The sequence below is a fragment of the Lissotriton helveticus genome, chromosome 6, assembly GCF_964261635.1.
Source record: "Lissotriton helveticus chromosome 6, aLisHel1.1, whole genome shotgun sequence".
Lineage (NCBI taxonomy): Eukaryota > Metazoa > Chordata > Amphibia > Caudata > Salamandridae > Lissotriton > Lissotriton helveticus.
In genome coordinates, this window is record NC_136067.1 from 292,691,711 (window position 1) to 292,710,498 (window position 18,788).

Consider the following 18,788-nt stretch of genomic DNA (forward strand, 5'->3'; position numbering starts at 1 on the left):
GTGGAAAAAAGCGACTTTTTGTAAAAGATAAGCATGAAAGCTGTATCTATTGCTTATACCCGGACCACAAGGCCCCTGACTGCAAGATTTGTAGAACCTTCTCTACAAAAACTCTTCGGGACAGAGAGGGCCGGCTATTGACCTGGCTTCAGAAAATGAAGACGCGGAAGGAGGTGCTCTCATTGGATGAAGAGGATTCAACATCTCTTGCTTCCTCTCACAGATCCAGGAAGAGCGGTAGGTCTCCTCCTTCTTCTTCTTCAGCCGAGCCCCCTATCAAGGCCCCTCATAAGATCTCTGACAGGTCTGAGAGGGCTAGTCCCATTAAATCTCCTCACGGAAGTGAAAAGGAGAGACAGGGACAGGCTGCTGGATTGATAACAGCCACTAAGGACAAAAAGGAGGTTTCTATCACTTCTCCTCCGTCCAAAAAGAAAAAGACTGGGGAAAAATACTCTGGTGTCAATCCAGGGACCGTGCCTGAGAAAAAACAGCGTCCGTCGACGACAAAAACATCAGGTACGTCGACGACGATTGCTTCTATGAAAATTTCCGCTGTTTCCTTGGCTCCGTCGACGGGATCGTCGTCGGTAGCGGTTTCGAAGGTTCCTGGTTCGTCGACGATGACTTCTTCCTAGTCGACGATGATGGTCTCCGGGAAGGTGCTGTCGACGGCCTCGTCGTCGACGAAGACTACGTCGACGACAACAACAACTTCGACGACACTGATGGTGATGATGACGAGTTCGTCGACGAAACCGTCGACGATAATACCGTCGTCGTCGACCAAGGCTCCGTCGACGAGGGCCACCGTGCCGTCGACGATTCCATCGACGATTCCATCGACGATTCCATCGACGATACCGTCGACGACTGCCGCACCATCGACGACTGCTCCGTCGACGAGGTCGTCGACGGGTCAAAAAACTGCAATTTCCGATACATAAGCTGAAAATTACGCCTGAAACGACGTCACCAAGACGGGTTTCGTCGCTTCCACCGACAATGCTTCTGGATGACGAGTCGGATGAGGAGGAGGAAGATGGAGGCCATTATGGGGATGCCTACAGTCCCTCAGATTTAAATGTGAAATTGCAAGAGACTGACACGGAGGAATATTATGAGCATGCATATGACCAACAGGTGCATCACTATGTTCCTCAGGAGCGACGTCCACCAGGTTTAGAACAGGACATGGTGGCCATGCCGGCCTCCCTAGTCTCTGATCTACAGATGATGCTGCAGGACTATAGAACCAGGTTTCCTTCAGAACCTTCAATGCAGCCTGCACAACCTCCACCTCAGGTGTTGCCGCAAGCGCAACCAGTTGTCGTACTGCCTCCTTCGCAAGTGGTGCCTCTCACGCCACCAGTGGTCATACCAACGGTCCTTTCCCACTCATCAGATCCCGAGCCGGCCTATACCGTTCAGCAGGATACCTCTTCTGATGATGAAGTACAGGTGGATCCATTTACTGATCCATTGCAGGACCCAGACTTGGATCCCGGTGGCAGTGGACTACAGGATCCGGACGCCACTGGTCGAGATACTTCTGTTTCATCTCCAGTCGATATAGGGGGGTTCCATAACCTCATGGAGAGAGAGCGTCAAAGAGGTTTGGACTTCCAATTACAAGGGAGCTGTATGAATGTTTCCTGTATGACTTCAAAGAACAATACAGAAAATCAGTCAAATCCATTCCCATAATTGAGCATGTGTGGGAGGAAGGGATCAAAATCATGCAAAATCCAGCCCCTGTTATCCCGGTTCTTCCCAGGCTGGAAAAGAAATTTAAGGCTCCGGAGGGCAGTCCAGCTTGTCTTCTTGGGCAGCCGAAGCCTGATTCGGTGATCTCACCGGCCGCTCAAAGCAAATCCAAAAACCATCAACGCCTTTGACTACGCCTCCGGACAAGGACAGTAGGCGCCTGGATAACGTGGGAAAGAGGTTTTCTTCCATGGCCAGCTTGCTTGTTCGAGCAGCAAATGCTCTCGCCATTCTAGGCAGATACGATCGCCAGATGTGGTGTGACATGGAGCCATTTGTGGAACAACTGCCAGACTCCGTGAGGGAAGAGGCCAGTAGAGTCCTGATGGAGGGAGAAAAATCATCCTCAGAAGTAATCGACTGTGCTATGGATATAGCTTCCACGGCTTTTCGTGCCTTAGCAGGGTCAGCAGTGCTACGCCGTCAGGGCTGGTTGAGAGCCACCTGGTTTCGTCAGGAGGTCCAAAATAATATCCTGGACCTCCCATTTGATGGGGAGATGCTTTTTGGTAAGCATGTTGATGATGCCCTGCAAAGTATAAAGTAGGATACGGACACGGCGAAGTCATTGGGATCACTGAACTATCGTAAGGTCCCATTTAGAGGTGCACGAGGCAGAGGTTTCTCTTCTTATAGAGGCAACACCCAGCAGCGATATTCCTCGCAGTCTTCGCAGTCTTATAAGACTCAATGTTCGAATCAACACCAGGGACAATCGGCGGCTTTCTCTCGCCAACCTCAGCGAGGGCGTCAGAACCGCCAGGGACGCGACAATGCCAAGAGGCAATAGCGGCCTCCTGGCTCTTCCTACTGTTCCTCCCCTCCCGGTCACATCATTGGGGGGCAGGATATCCTTTTGTCTTAACAGCTGGAAGTGTAGAACATCGGACCAGTGGGTCCTGAATATTGTCCAGAGTGGCCATACGTTGGAATTCCAAGATCTTCCTCCAACAAGAGCCCCGGGCGCCAACCGCACAAAACATCTGGGACTGCTCCACCTCGAAGCCCACCAATTGTTCATCAAAGGGGCAATAGAACCGGTACCTCTCTCTGAGGGGCAGAGGGTTTTTATTCTAGGTTCTTCCTGGTTCGGAAGACGGCAGAGACTTGGCGCCCCATACTAGACCTACGAGAGCTCAACACTCATCTCATCAAACTGTCTTTCAGGATGGTCACTCTTCAAGATATTCTTCCTCTTTTGAACCCAGGCGACTATTTGGCGTCTCTGGATTTAGAAGATGCGTATTTCCACATACCAATACACCCAGCTCACAGACAATATCTACGCTTCACAGTGGGCAAGAGCCATTTCCAATTCAAGGTGCTTCCGTTTGGCCTTCGGTCTGCACCACGGGTATTCACCAAAGTGTTGGCACCAGTAGCAGCTTTTCTACGAAAACCATCCCTGGAGGTTTTCCTGTACTTGACGATTGGCTCGTCAAGGCTCCTTCTTTCAAGGAAACTTCTCAAGCCGTTTCAACTTGCATCCAGTTGTTCAGTTACCTGGGCCTTCAGCTAAACAAACACAAGTCAATTCTGCAGCCCTCCAGATCCACAAGGTTTCCTTGGGGCCATTTTGGACACGACTCAATGCACAGCTCGTCCTTCGGAGGAACGTCAACAAAAGTTGATCGTCTCGGCTCGCCAGGTGCTCAAAAAGAAATGCCTTTCAGTCCGACAATACAAGTCCCTGCTCGGGTCGATGTCATCCTGCATACCATTAATACCGCATTGCAGGCTGCGAATGCGTCCTCTGTAGGAGGAGCTAGACCAACAATGGTGCCAAGCAGAGGGATCATTCAACGACAAGGTGTTGGTGACGCCACAAATGAGAAAGGCATGCGAGTGGTGGCTAATAAAGGATAATATCGCAGAAGGTCTGACATTCAAGATTACACCATCCCCCCTGATCATGACTACAGATGCCTCTTTGAAAGGCTGGGGAGCAGTGCTCCGAGAGCTTCAAGTCAGCAGACACTGGAGTCCAGACCAGCGCCAGTGGCATATAAATTTTTTGGAGCGGACGGCCATTCGGTTGGCTTTGCAGGCTTTCCTTCCCAGAGTTCAGAATCAAACAGTACTGGTCCGGACGGACAATACGACGGCCAGGCACTAAATCAACAAGCAAGGAGGAACGAAGTCGCAAACTCTGTCCAAAGAAGCTCAGAGAATCTGTGATTATGCGATTCTTCACAGGATCCAGTTGCAGGCCGAACACCTGGCAGGTTCTCTCAATGTCACGGCGGATGCCCTGAGTCGCCAGGCAGAGGTAACTCATGAATGGGAATTGAATCAGTCCATTCTGGAGAGTGTATTCTCGGTCTGGGGGACACCGACCATCGACCTCTTTGCCTCTCCAGTGAACGCCAAATGCCGGTTTTACGCAAGCAAAGTTCACCATCAGGGATCTCTGGGGAACGCCCTTTCGATTGCCTGGTACGGCGCATTCTTTTCCGCTTTTCCGCCAATTCCCCTCATCCCACGAGTACTCAGGAAGATGAAGGCGGAACCATGCAAGATGATTCTCATTGCACCGGCGTGGCCCCGGCAATTCTGGTACACAGAACTCCTACTCTCCCAGGATCCTCCAATTCGCTTGCGACCGATTCCGTCCCTATTATCGAGGAATCAGGAGCAGGTGTTCCATCCGGATCCGAAATCGCTGCACTTGACAGCATGGCTCCTGAACACAGGGAGTTCCGTCATCTGAATCTCCCCGAGGAGTGTAGAGAAGTTTTATCCCAGGCTCGAGCACCAAGCACTAATAAAACTTACAAGGCGAAATGGAAGAGGTTCTGCCTGTGGTGTCAAAGACAAGGTTTCCATCCTTACAAATCTCTGCCTCATCAACTTTTGCCATATATACTATCATTGGCTAAGTCTGGGTTGGCGCATTCGTCTGTGAAGATACATCTTGCAGCCATATCGAGGTTTCGGCGCAGTTCTTCAGGCCCGTCCTTATGGTCCTCTAGGATTGTTAAACAATTCTTGAAAGGCTAGTTTCAGATGTATCCTCCAGTCCGCCCTCCTCCTCCAGTTAGGCAGCTCAATCTTGTCCTGGCTCAACTCATGAAAGCTCCGTTTGAGCCGGTGCACAAGGCGGACTTGAAATTCCTGTCTTGGAAACTTGCCCTCCTCTTGGCTCTAACATCAGCGAGAAGAGTTAGTGAGCTTCAAGCCCTCTCCATAGTGCATTCCACTTGAATGAACCTTTGATTTTAAAGTCTTTCTTTCTGCGCCCTTCTACACCTGCGGAACGCACATTACATTCTTTGGACGTTCAAAGATGCTTGAAATTCTACTTAGAACGCACACGACCCTTTCGAAAATCATCCCAATTGTTTGTGTCCTACAGCGCACCACGGAAGGGGTTTCCTTTGGCAAAGAGTGGCATTTCCCGCTGGATCTCCAGTGCGATTCAATTCTGCCATCAGGAGGCGGGCAAGCCACTGGACAGAAAAGTCAGTGCTCATTCCACAAGGTCTGTGGCATCGTCTGTGGCTCTTTTCTCTGGAGTCGCCATTGTAGGAGAGTGGGGTCTGCAATCCCATGGCCACCCCAGATTTTTGCTTTTTGCTTCACTGATTTACGACTTTCCCTGGCTGTGGGCCTGCTAATCAGACCCACAGCCTAGCTGTTCTCTCTCTAAATTACAACCATGTACCTTAGGTGCATTTTACCAATTGGTACTGGGCCACCTTATCAGTCCCTGTACAGCATACCTTAGGTATCCAGGGCATAGGTGTACCCAGGGCCTACCAGGGGCTGAAGCATGTATTATGCCACCCCTGGCTGGCCACCCAAACAGACACAACTGGCTGCACGATAGCTGGGGCAAGGTGGTGTAATCACCCTTTGCTTTAGATATAGTATTCCTATATCTAAACCTAAAATGGACACATCTATTCCTATCAGTCACTCCTATGGCATGCCTTATCAATCCTGAAGGCAGAGTGCTTGGAATTATGTGAGATGGTCCTCTGGCATGAGCTGAGCCCGTTTGCAGCTTGCGGAACCAAGTCCAAATAGCTGTTCCATGATAACGCTATACCATATACTCTTAAGTGCATTATAATCCTCGCGGTCAAATGCTAACTTTGGTATAGCTTTATCAAAACATGTCGAGTAAGGTGTCATACGAATTGGAATACTAACCCCTCGCCAATTCTGGCGACGGGGTTAGCATTCCACCCTTCTAGAGGGACACGACATGTATGTAACTGTGAACCCCGGTTAAAGTCAGACATAGCCTCAGCTCCACAAAATGGATGCTGCCACTGAGACACAAGTCTGCCCTCCTGCTGCTGGGAGTTCTTCCAGCAACGGAGGCATGGACAAAGGGTTTCCTGTCAGGGGCGGTGCCAGCACCATCCCAGACAGGATTTTGTGTATTCCAGGTAGGCAGGGCTGAAAGGAAGGTGACTGCAAGTGGCACCCCTGTGCATATGCTGGCTCAAACCAGTTCCTGGGGCACACCAGCCCCTGAGCTGGGGAGAGACCGGACAAAGGAGAGGGGTGTAACCACCCCCCTCCTAGTCCCACCCATAGGGCAGGACTTAGTCGCGTGCCAGCCCCTTTTCTTAGTATAAAGATATGAGCAGGCCCCCTTCCCAAATTAGATAATCTTGAAACTACTTTCCACGAAAGGAACTCTTGACTCTTCTGAAGACTCTCCCTTGTGGCTAAGGAGTAGCCACCCTGCACCAGCAGGCACCATCGAAGCTCTTGCGTTTTGCTGAAGTCCATCCTCCGGATCAAGACTGCCCAGCTCGACGAGACCCGGTTTTCCCTCCATCTCTGACCTCTACCTACATCATCCAGCCCAGCTGAGATTTGTGGGTGCGACGAGACCCGTGGGACCGGCCATCGTCAAGACCTGCACGATGCTTCACCAGCACGACCCCCGAGAGACCCTCGAGTAAGTGCATTGGGGTTTGAAAAGCCCTAACCCTGAGCAGCTCCAGCACCGAAGTCCAGCCCCCCAGCATCCACGAGATCTGCGTGGGGCCCTTCTGCTCTTTGCTGCTCACCGCGTTGTCCGGCCACTTTCCTGCTGGCTTGTAGCCCTCCTGATGACGAACCACGACACTTCCATCTCTGGTCTGGTTGCTCCAGACTGGCCCTTGCTCCCCTCCAACAGAGGAGCACCCTGGACCCTCCTGGTCCACTCCAGACGCCATCTTGAGTCCACCGCGTGGGCTTGCCTTTGCCAAGGCTTGTTGCTCCAATCCTGGTTTCAGCAGCGCCGACAGCAGACACCCTCGTGGGACAGCTCGCCCCTCCATCCTGGTCGCCGACAACGCCTCCTGGTCCGAGAGACTGCAGAGCCGAGCGTCGCCCATTTACCTGGTCGAGGTGACTTCAGATGGGCACCAGGATGGCACCGGATGATCACTGGCTAGTGATTAAGAACTGAGTTCCCTCTGCTTTCAGGTCATCTTCAACTCCGATCCAGGCTTGGATCCCATCGAACTTCATCACTGGTCGCCTGCCAGCAACTTCTTCTTTCAGGCTCCATAGACTGTAACGAGGATTCCCGACGTCTTTTGAACCCTATGCAGCCGCAGCCCCTGGGCTAGGTAACTCGAACATTTCGGTGCTCCAACGTAGGCTCACTATCTAAGTGTCCAGATCCTTTTTCGTTTTCAGCCTAACTAGTCGGATTCGTCCGATAACACTAACTTTGCGAGATCTAGCATCCATAGACTTCTTCCCGCATCCCGCGTGAGAGTGCACACTCTGCACCCGATCTCCCTAGGCCTCCTGTTCCTAACCTTAGGGTTCAGTAGTGTAGTCCTAGCGATCCTGAAGCCTCTGGATCTTGTTACTTACCTGCTAGTATTTCGCATTCCACTTTTGTAGTATATGGTTTTTCGTGCCCCTCGGGCATTTGTGTAAATTGTGCAACTTAAAGTATTTTCGTAAGAGTTTTGTATTGTGCTTAGCTCCCTGACTCATAAAGAGTTCAGGGTAGAACTGTTATTAATAAATATCCTATATTTTTATAACAACTTGTGTGGTGTCCTTTCACTGGGTGTTCAAGGGGTATATGTGATGGTAAAACAGCTGGCTTAACACACCCTCTAGAGTTTAGCCTGAAGACTGCTCGTGTCCATGCTACTAGGATAGCTGGTCTGAAAGGTTGACTTACAACCAATCATCAATAAGGGTTGTTTGGTATGATACAAAGTGATCACTAGAATAGTGAGCACTATATATCAGGCCAACTTCTCACATTGGTGGCAGCGGTGGGATTTGAGCTTGCTGTTGTTTTACCTCGCACGTATCCTAAGAATATCAATTGAAAGATCACATAAGTACCCAGGTACATATAACTTAACTTAGAATACTCTGAGTTCTACTGAACCAGCTGTTGTAGTGCAACAAGGCTTAGCACACCTTGACTACAACTCTTAGCAAGTTATCAGTAGGTAAACCCATAGTGTAGGTAGGTGCATCACTTACACCACACTAGAAGCATGTCTACCCATGGAGAGTCTTCAGAGACTCCCCTTGTGGCTGTTGAACCTCCACAGGTCACTTCCAGATATGCAGGCCTTAGCTTCCAGGAGAGGAAACTAAAACAGAGTTCTAACCCTACCACTCCTTTTCTGTTAGGTCCCTTAGAGACTTATGATGCTAGGAAAGCTTCTCAGACAGATGGGAGCATGCCCCCCTTAGAAGGTACTCGTGGTGACCCAGACTCCAACCTCCCTGAAACAGAAGTAGAAGAGGAGGAGGAGGAGGAGGAAATCTCTGGGGATGAGGCAGACAATGGTCCTGAGCTAGTCAGGCTTACTAGGGCCAACTTAGACCTACATAGGGAAGGATCTGGGGGACCCCCAGTACTGACCCTAAGCAGGCCTAACTTTGGAGTTAGAAGAGATAGGTTCGAGGCATGTGGGCTGCTAAATTCATATCTGTAGCATAGATCGCCGCCTAGTGTTGGGTCCGGATGATTGCACATTGTTGTCCTGGAAGAGTTTTCGAAGTATCACGAGATAGGTGGCTCCTTCCCTGGACTACAGTGCGCATGGGCATCGACTCCATCCCCAGATTGTTTTCTTCCGCCGTGGGGGGCGGATGTGATTTCGACGTCTCCTGTTCGGAATCGTAAAGAACTTTATCAAGGCCAAAAGGCCTTATTGGCACCGTCGGTATTGTTCGCGTTCGGTCCCGTCTATCTTCCAGCTCGTAGAGTCGGATATCCGGGGGGTCGTGAGACTCTTCGGTGATCAGGGCCTAGTCGACGCAGCAAGACTTCGACGGCATGGAGCGGAGTCCATTCAAGAAATGTCCCGTGTGTGGATCCAAGTACCCACACATCGACGTCCATCCTGTGTGCAACAAGTGCCTGTCGACGGACCACGACGAGGCCAACTGTATGGCCTGTTCCAGGTTTCGATCTAAGAAGACGATCAAGCTTCGGCGCGTGGCGCGCCTTGAGGCCCAGCGATCCGCTCCAGCACCGGTGGACATCTTTGACGACCCCGCGGAAGACGAGCAAGTGCGTCACCTGCAGATTTCCCCTACCCCGGTGGAGGTCGAGTCCGAAGACGGAGCTGACGACCACAGTCCCGACATTGAAGAAATCGTCGAGAAGGTAGGGGACGACGACGAAGCATATGGGGCCATGGAAGATAGCTCGGAGGAAGAGCTATGCCCCGTTCGTACTCTTACAAAGGCTCAGGTCACGGGATCGCCACGCGGCCTTACCCACGACCTTACACCTCGATCCACGGCCCCGCCTTCCGGCTCGGCTACGGACACCTCCGCGGAGCCGCCATTACTGAAAACGAAACCGAAACCCTCGGTACCGGTGAAAACAAAGATGGCCGACACGCCATCGAAACCGAAGACGTCCGCTCCGGCGCCGTCGACTTCGGGGGCCCCCAAACAGGCGCAAGCTGCCGACCAGGCTAAGGTGCCGAAGGTGGTTAAGGAGCCCAGCTCGAAGAAGCCCATCGGGTCGGAGTCTGCCAAGGGAGACAAGCCGACGCCCAAGAAGACTGCCGAGCCTACATCGGGAAAGTCTGTCGCGCCGAAGACCAAGGGGCCCGTTGATGCGAAGTCGGTGAAGGCCGCAGAGCCGAGGTCTGGGGCCGTAACCCCTAAAAGAAAACCGATCGATCCGAAGCCATCGGCATCGACGTCTACGGTAGTGGATAGTGATCGAAGCGCACCAGTCAAGAGTGCTCCTGAGCCTTGACCGGACAAACACAAGTCAGCCACGCTCGGGTCTTCCCCTGGGGGCGGACCACGGACATCAGTCGGATCGACGAAACCGTCCGCTTCCGTTACGAAGCAGGTCTCGGACTCCCTCAAGCGCCTTAAGGACAAGGCTTTGGCATCGGAACCGAAGACTCCTTCCGCACCGAAGCTAACAGACGCACCGAAGGCCACATCGGCACCGCTTGTCTACACGTTGCCGCCTAAGGTGGCGCCGATGGCCTTTGCACCGCGGTCGGTGCCCAAGGACACCGTGTCGACGTCCACTCCAACGGCTGGGACTGTGGGTCATCGACACCCTTTGGTTGAAGAACGGTCGGAGCATTTCATCGATGCCGACACCGGGAAACTCACGCTATACAAGAGGAAGATTACTTCACAACCTTTGCAGTCCTTTACCATTCCTCTGAAACGTAAAAAGCCTGCAGCAGACACCCCAGTTCTGGTGGAGCAGATTCTTCCTCAGCATAGGCGGAGTGCAACACCATCACCCACATACTCAGATGGGGATGGAGGGAACCAAGATGAGGAGTACAACTTCCCTGCTCATACGGAGCCTGATGAGCAGCAGGACTCATGGATGGATACTGGTGATCAAGGGGACCAGCAGACGGTCCAGGATCCCCAGGTCTATAACGTAAAGTCGTCCCCCACTGAGGACTCTGCGGCATTTAATGCCTTAATCGAAAGGGCAGCTACAAACCATAAGGTGGAGATGCATGCTGACCCCGTGGAAGTGGACTTCCTTTTTGACACTTTCTCTACTGCTGAAAAAACTGTCAAGACTCTCCCAATGTTGAAAGGGGTCCTTAAGCATGCAGCAGACATTTTCAAGGAACCCACAAGATCCAGGGTTGTCAACCCACGCATTGAGAAGAAGTACAGACCGGCACCTGGAGACCCGACCTACATCAGGGGCCAGTTGCCTTTAGACTCCTTGGTGGTCTCTAATGCCCGCAAGAGGGCAAACTCACAAACCACGGGTGAAGCTCCTCCCCCAGACAAGGAGTCAAAAGTGCTGGAGGCATCTGGGAAGCGGGTAGCAGCTCAGGCGGCCAACATATGGCGCATCTCAAACACGCAAGCTCTGTTGGCCAGATACGATAGGGCACACTACTACACCCTAGAGCAGCTGTTACAACACCTCCCAGACCAGTTTAAAGAGGGAGCTGAAATGCTTATCCAGGAGGGGAAGCTCATCTCCAACGCTGCTATAAAGTGTGCGCTAGATGTTGCAGACACAGCAGCGAGAGCGATCAACACTAGTGTGATGGTGAGGCGTCAGGCATGGCTCCGCATCTCTGGATTCAAGCCAGCGATACAAACTACTATCCTCAACCAACCCGTTAATCCGGACAGGTTGTTTGGCCCAGAGGTGGACACCACCCTGGAGAAGATCAAAAAAGATACCGAGACTGCAAAGTCCATGGGAGCTCTCCAGTCACAACAATTTAGAGGGAACACTTTTCGTCGCTCAGGCAATCGAGGTGTTAACAGAGGGCACATGTCGCAGCAGACGCCATTCAATAAAGATGGTGCGCAATCCTCCTACAGCAAGCAGGGCAGAGGTGGATACAGAGGAAACAGTGCCAAGGGTAGAGGCAACAACAGTTCCCGTTCCTCTGCCGCCAACAAACAGTGACTCCCTGTCACTGCCCCCCGACCATCCAACACCTGTCGGGGGGAGACTCCAACAGTTCCTGCCCGTCTGGAAGTCCATCACCACAGACAGGTGGGTCAGGAAACTTATCCAGTTCGGCTATTGTTTAGAACTGACATCCACCCCACCACCCATGCCCCCAAAACGCCGTCCTATGTCAGCAGAGCACTTGCACTTATTGCAGCAGGAGGTTCTGGTGATGCTGCAAAAAGGCGCAATAGAGCTTGTGCCAGTGGAGGAGGAAGGCACAGGGGTTTATTCCCTGTACTTCTTAATCCCAAAAAAGGACGGCTCACTCAGACCGATTCTAGACCTACGCCCCTTGAACCAGTACATTCTTTCGGAACACTTCCACATGTTAACACTGCAGCAGGTTCTTCCCTTGTTACAACAGGGAGACTTCCTCGCAACCTTGGACCTCAAGGATGCTTACTTTCACATACCACTCCACCCATCCCACAGAAGCCATCCAAAACAGGCATTACCAGTTCAAGGTACTCCCCTTCGGAGTGACCACCGCTCCCAGAGTGTTCACAAAATGTCTGGCGACTGTGGCGGCCCACCTCCGGAGACAGGGTATACATGTCTACCCTTATCTGGACGACTGGCTCGTGCAGGCAAAGTCAGCCCAGCAGTGCGCCGCAGACATGTCCCACACCATTCACCTCCTTCACGGTCTAGGATTTACACTGAACTACCCGAAATCACACCTTCAGCCGGCCCATGTGCGGCAGTATTTAGGCGCGACGATCAATACTCTGGCTGCCACAGCTCAGCCAAACCCAGCGAGGATCGACAACTTCCAGACGCTGATCCAAAAGTTCAGACCGCAACACTCACTCCCAGCAAGAGTGTTCATGCAGTTGATAGGCATGATGGCCTCCTGGATCTTCATAGTCCCGCACGCGAGACTCCATATGCGTCCGCTCCAAGAATGCTTAGCGCATCAGTGGACTCAGGCTCAAGGACAGCTAAACGACCTAGTGTTGGTGACGGGTCGGGCATACAGCTCTCTGAATTGGTGGAATCCACACAACCTTTGCAAGGGCCGACCGTTCCAGGAGCCTGTGCCACAGATTACTCTAACAGCGGACGCATCTCTCCAGGGATGGGGGGCTCATGTGCTCCACTATACGTGCAGGGACTATGGACAACGCAACAAAGGAAGATGCACATCAACTACTTAGAGCTGATGGCAATCTTCATGGCACTCAAGTCCTTCAAAGTACATCTGTGCAACAAAGTCGTGTTGATCCGGACGGACAACATGACAGCCATGTACTACATTCAAAAGCAGGGAGGTACGCACTCTCCACAGTTGTCTCATCTGGCTCAGCGCATGTGGAAGTGGGCCTGTAGGAAGGTAGATCCCTGACTATGGTTGCCCCCAACTTTTTGCCTGGTGTTTTGCTGGTTTTCTGACTTAGTTGACCTGGGACCCTGCTATTCAGGGCCCCAGGCCTACTGCTCTCTCTGTAAAATGGATTCCATGTACCTTAGGTACATATCTAAATTGGATACTGAGTCACCTTATCAGTCCCTGTACAGTGTACCTTAGGTACCCAGGGCATAGGTGTACCCAGGGCCTACCAGGGGCTGCAGCATGTATTATGCCACCCCTGGCTGGCCATCCAAATCTGACACAACTGGCTGCTTGACAGCTGGGGCAAGGTGGTGTAATCACCCTTTGCTTTAGATATAGTATACCTATATCTAACCCTAAAAATGGACACACAGATCTCCTATCAGTCACTCCTATGGCAGGCCTTGACAATCCTGAAGGCAGAGTGCTTGGAATCGTGTGAGATTGTGCTCTAGCATGAGCTGAGCCTGTCTGCGGCTTTCGGGATCTATCCCTTAGCCGTTTCCATGATATCGCATACCATATACTCTTAAGTGCATTATAATCCTCGCGGTTATATGCCAACTCTGGTATCGCTTTATCAAAACATGTCGAGTAAGGTGTCATACGAATTGGAATACTAACCCCTCGCCAATTCTGGCGACGGGGTTAGCATTCCACCCTTCTAGAGGGACACGACATGTATGTAACCCCTAACCCCGGTTAAAGTCAGACAGAGCCTTAGCATCCACAAAATGGATGCTGCCACCGAGACACAAGTCTGCCCTCCTGCTGCTGGGAGTCCTCCCAGAGCAGGAGATAAGGACAAAGGGTTTCCTGCCAAGGGCGGTGCCAGCACCGTCCCAGACAGGATTTTGTGTATTGTAGGTAGGCAAGGCTTCAGAGGAAGGTGACTGCACGTGGCACCCCGGTGCTCACTGTGCATAGGCTGGCTTGAACCAGTTCCAGGGACACTCCAGACCCTGTGCTGGGGAAAAGCCCGCCAAGGAAGTGGGTGTAACCACCCCCCTCCTGGTCCCACCCCTAGGGCAGGACTTAGTCGCGTGCCAGCCCCCTTTTCCCAGATAAAGGTAGGGACTGGCCCCCTTCCAAATCAGATCATCTTTGGAATCAAGATACCACTTTCCACGAAAGGACTTCACGATTTCTTCCTCAAGATTCTCCCTTGTGGCTAAGGAGTAGTCACCCTGCATCCGCAGGCACCATCCAAGAACACTGCGGTCTGCTGCACGTCCTTCCTCCGGAATCCGACTGCCCAGCTCGACGAGACCCGGCTTCCCTGGCACCTCTGACCTCTACCCACCTCTACAGCACAGCTGAGAACCGTGGGTGCGACGAGACCTCGAGGGACCGGCCATCGCCAAGACTGCACGACTTCTGCACAGCAAGCCCACCGAGTAATTTCCTGGTGAGTGCTTTGGGGTCCGAGAAGCCCCCACCCTGAGCAGCTCCAGCACCGAAGAGCAGCCCCCCAGCATCTCCACGATCGGTGTGGGGCCCTTCTGCTTTTTGCTGCTCACCGCGTTGTTTGGCTACTAGCCCGCTGGCTTGTGGCCTTCCGAACGACGCCCGACGACAATACTGCTGCTAGTCTGGTTGCTCCAGACTGGCCCTTGCTTCCCTCCATCGGAGAAGTACCCTGGACCCTCCTGGTCCGGCTAAGACGCCATTTTAGGTCCACTGCGTGGGCCTTGCATTTGCCAAGACTTGTTGCCCAATCCTGGGTCCAGCGACGTCGACAGCAAGAACCTTCGTGGGACAGCTCGCACCTCCATCCTGGTCGCCGACAACGCCTCCTGGTCCGAGAGACTGCAGAGCCCAGCAGCGCCCACTCACCTGACTGCGGTGACTTCGCCCGGTGCCATCCTGGTGCCCACTTAATCACTGGCTAGTGATTCAAGAACTTGGTCCCCTCTGCTTTCAGGTTTTCTTCTCCCTTGATCCAGGCTTGGATCCATCGAACTTTTCTTCACTGGTCGCCTGCCAGCAACTTCCTTCTTCCAGGCTCCTGGTCCGGCACGAGGATTCCCGACGTCTTTTCAGACCTATGCAGCTGCAGCCCCTGGGCTAGGTAACTTCGGCATTTCGGTGCCCCAGCATAGCCTCACTATCCAAGGGTCAGGATCCACTGTCGTTTTCTCCCTACCAGGTCGGGTTCGCCCGTGAACACTAACTTTGTGAATTCTAGCTTCCATAGACTTTGTCCCGCATCCCGCGTGAGAGTGCACACACTGCACCCGAGTTCCCTAGGCCTCCTGCTAGTAATCTAAAGGTTCAGTAGTCCAGTCCTAGCGATCCCAAAGCCTCTGAGAATCGTTACTTACCTGCTAGTAATTCGCATTCCACTTTTAGAGTATATGGTTTTTCGTGCCCCTCGGGCATTTGTGTATAACGTGCTAACTTAAGTATTTTCATAAGAGTTTTGTTGTGTGCTTAGCACCCTGTCCTCATAAAGAGTACAGGGTTGTTGTGATTCTAATAAATACACTGTTTATTTTCATAACACTTGTGTGGTGTCCTTTCACTGGGTGTTCAAGGGGTAATGTGATGGTAAAACAGCTGGCTTAACACGCCCTCTAGAGTCTTAGCCTTAGACTGCTCGTATCCATGCTACTAGGATAGCTGGTCTATAAGGTTGACTTACAACCAATCATCAATAAGGGTTGTTTGGACTGATATATAGTGATCACTAGAATAGTGAACACTGCACATCAGGCCAACTTCTCACAGGGCCATTCAGAGGAACATCTTCCTCATGGCGGAACACCTCCCGGGCACGGACAATCAGATGGCGGATCTGCTCAGCAGGTACAGCCACCAAATGCACGAGTGGGAGTTACATCCATCAGTACTCCGCCCGTACTTCCAGCAGTGGGGTCATCCAGAGATAGACCTGTTTGCCACGGAGGGAAACGCAAAATGCCAAAGCTTTGCCGCCAGGTTTCCTCACCCACTATCGCAGGGCAATGCGATATGGATGAACTGGTCAGGCAGATTTGCGTACGCTTTTCCCCCAGCGCCTCTCATTCCGCTGGTGGCAAGAAAGCTAAAGCAACACTCGATGACGCTCATCCTAGATGCTCCAACGTGGGCGCGACAACCGTGGTACACCACGTTCCTCGAACTCTCCGTGGTACCGCATCAAAGACTGCACCTCACACCCCGGCTCTTAACGCAGAACCGTGGCGACATTCAGCACCCGGATCCGCAGCAGCTCAATCTGGCGATCTGGCTCCTGAGGTCTTAGAGTTTGGCTACCTTGATTTGCCCCCTGAATGCATGGACATCATCCGGGAGGCAAGGAAGCCCACTACCAGAGCTTGTTATGCAGCAAAATGGAAGCGGTTTGTCATCTACTGTACCGAGCACGCTATCAACCCGCTCGATGCATCCATTCCTAATATCATCTGCTATCTGTTGCATCTTTACAAATGCAATCTAGCATACGCTTCCATTCGGATACACTTATCCGCCATAGCGGCTTATCTCCAAAACAGGCAGCATCTCTCTGTCTTCAAGGTGCCTGCCATTAAAGCATTCCTGGAAGGGCTGAAGCGTGTCATCCCTCCCAGGACCCCGCCAGCTCCTGTGTGGAACCTCAATGTGGTGCTCACCAGATTGATGGGTCCCCCATTTGAACCTCTGCATTCATGTGAGCTTTAGTTCCTCACATGGAAAGTGGCTTTTCTCATTGCCATAACGTCTCTAAGACGTGTTAGTGAGCTACAAGCGCTCACCATTCAAGAGCCATTTATACAAATTCATTCAAACAGGGTGGTGCTGCGCACTAACCCCAAATTTCTCCCTAAGGTGGTGTCGCAGTTTCATGTCAATCAAACAATCGAACTGCCCGCATTCTTTCCCAACCCCGAAACAGTGGCAGAAAGGATGCTCCATACGCTTGATGTCAAGAGTGCTTATGTACTACATTGACAGAACACAACCTTTTAGAAAGACACAGCAACTCTTTGTTGCCTTCGCAGCCCAGCATAAAGGCAACCCCATTTCCAAAGCAGGAATAGCCAGGTGGATCGTTAAGTGTATTCAGATTTGCTATCAGAAGGCTAAGCACGCTTTAACGGTCCCCCCCAGAGCACACTCCACACGCAAGTTGGGGGCCTCCATGGCATTCCTGGGTAACATTCCTTTAGAAGACATTTGTAGGGCAGCCACATGGTCTACACCACATACGTTTACCAAACATTACTGTGTAGATGTGCATTCCAAACAGCAGGCAGCTGTAGGACAGGCTGTTCTTAAAACACTTTTTCAGACTTCTGCAGCTGGCACGGGCGGCCGCCGTTAATGAGGGACTGCTATGTATTCTATGCTACAGATATGAATTTAGCAGCCCACATGCCTTGAACTGAATATGCTACTTACCAGTATGCATCTGTTCTTGGCATGTAGGGCTGCTAACATTCATATCGCCCGCCCTCCTCCCCGGCGCCCGTAGCGGCTGCAGACTTTTCTTGCATTTCATCTCTAGCATGGCCATCACTTTCACTGTTAAACTCCATCTTTGCCACAATGGCAAAAAGCAATCTGGGGATGGAGTCGATGCCAATGCGCACTGTAGTCCAGGGGAGGAGCCACCTAACTCGTGATACTTCGAAAACTCTTCCAGGACAACAATGTGCAATCATCCGGACCCAACACTAGGCGGCGATCTATGCTACAGATATGAATGTTAGCAGCCCTACATGCCAAGAACAGATGCATACTGGTAAGTAGCATATTCAATCTCATTCTAGGGACTCCAACATCTCTGTGCACTCTCATGCCTCTGCTCAGAGGAGAATGATCTCTCCCCAGAGGAGACTGACTTCCCCTCAGAGAAAAGAACATAAAGCAAGGATGAAACAGGCTAATCTGAGGATTCAGAGGCAAGAACTTGCCCTTGCCAAGGAGAAGCTTGCCTTTGCTAGAGAGCAACAGTTAAGTGGGGTAGTCCCTGTAGGAGAGTAGGGTCTGCAATCCTATGATCACCCAGATTTTTGCTTTTTGCTTCACTGGTTTACGACTTTCCCTGGCTGTGGGCCTGCTAATCAGACCCACAGCCTAGCTGTTCTCTCTACTCCAAATTGTACCCAGGTACTGAATTGGCACTGGGCCCTCACCAAGTCCCTGTACCCAGGGCTGAGGTGCACCCAGAAGTCTCCCAGGGGCTGCAGCATGTATTATGCCACCCCTGGGCTGACTAACTAAATCAGACACAACTGGCTGCTTAACAGCTGGGGCAAAGTGGTGTACTCACCCTCTGCTGTAGATATAGTATTCCTATATCTAAACCTAAATGGGCACACAGATCTCCTATCAGTCACTCCTATGGCAGGCCTTGACAATCCTGAAGGCAGAGTGTTTGGAATCGTGTGAGATAGTGCTCTGGCATGAGCTGAGCCTGTCTGCGGCTTTCGGGATCCATCCCTTAGCCGTTTCCATGATATCGCATACCATATACTCTTAAGTGCATTATAATCCTCGCGGTTATATGCCAACTCTGGTATCGCTTTATCAAAACATGTCGAGTAAGGTGTCATACGAATTGGAATACTAACCCCTCGCCAATTCTGGCGACGGGGTTAGCATTCCACCCTTCTAGAGGGACACGACATGTATGTAACCTTTAACCCCGGTTAAAGTCAGACAGAGCCTTAGCACCACAAGATGGATGCTGCCACCGAGACACAAGTCTGCCCTCCTGCAGCTTGGAGTCCTCCCAGCACAGGAGGCAAGGACAAAGGGTTGCCTGCCAGGGGCGGTGCCAGC

The 18,788-nt window shown here is 51.9% G+C and overlaps 1 protein-coding gene across 3 annotated transcripts in view; it reads left to right on the plus strand.

Moving 5' to 3' along the window:
• Nucleotides 1-18,788, plus strand: part of PUM2 (pumilio RNA binding family member 2) — an 893,995-nt gene that overhangs the window by 177,027 nt on the left and 698,180 nt on the right. The window lies entirely within an intron of this gene.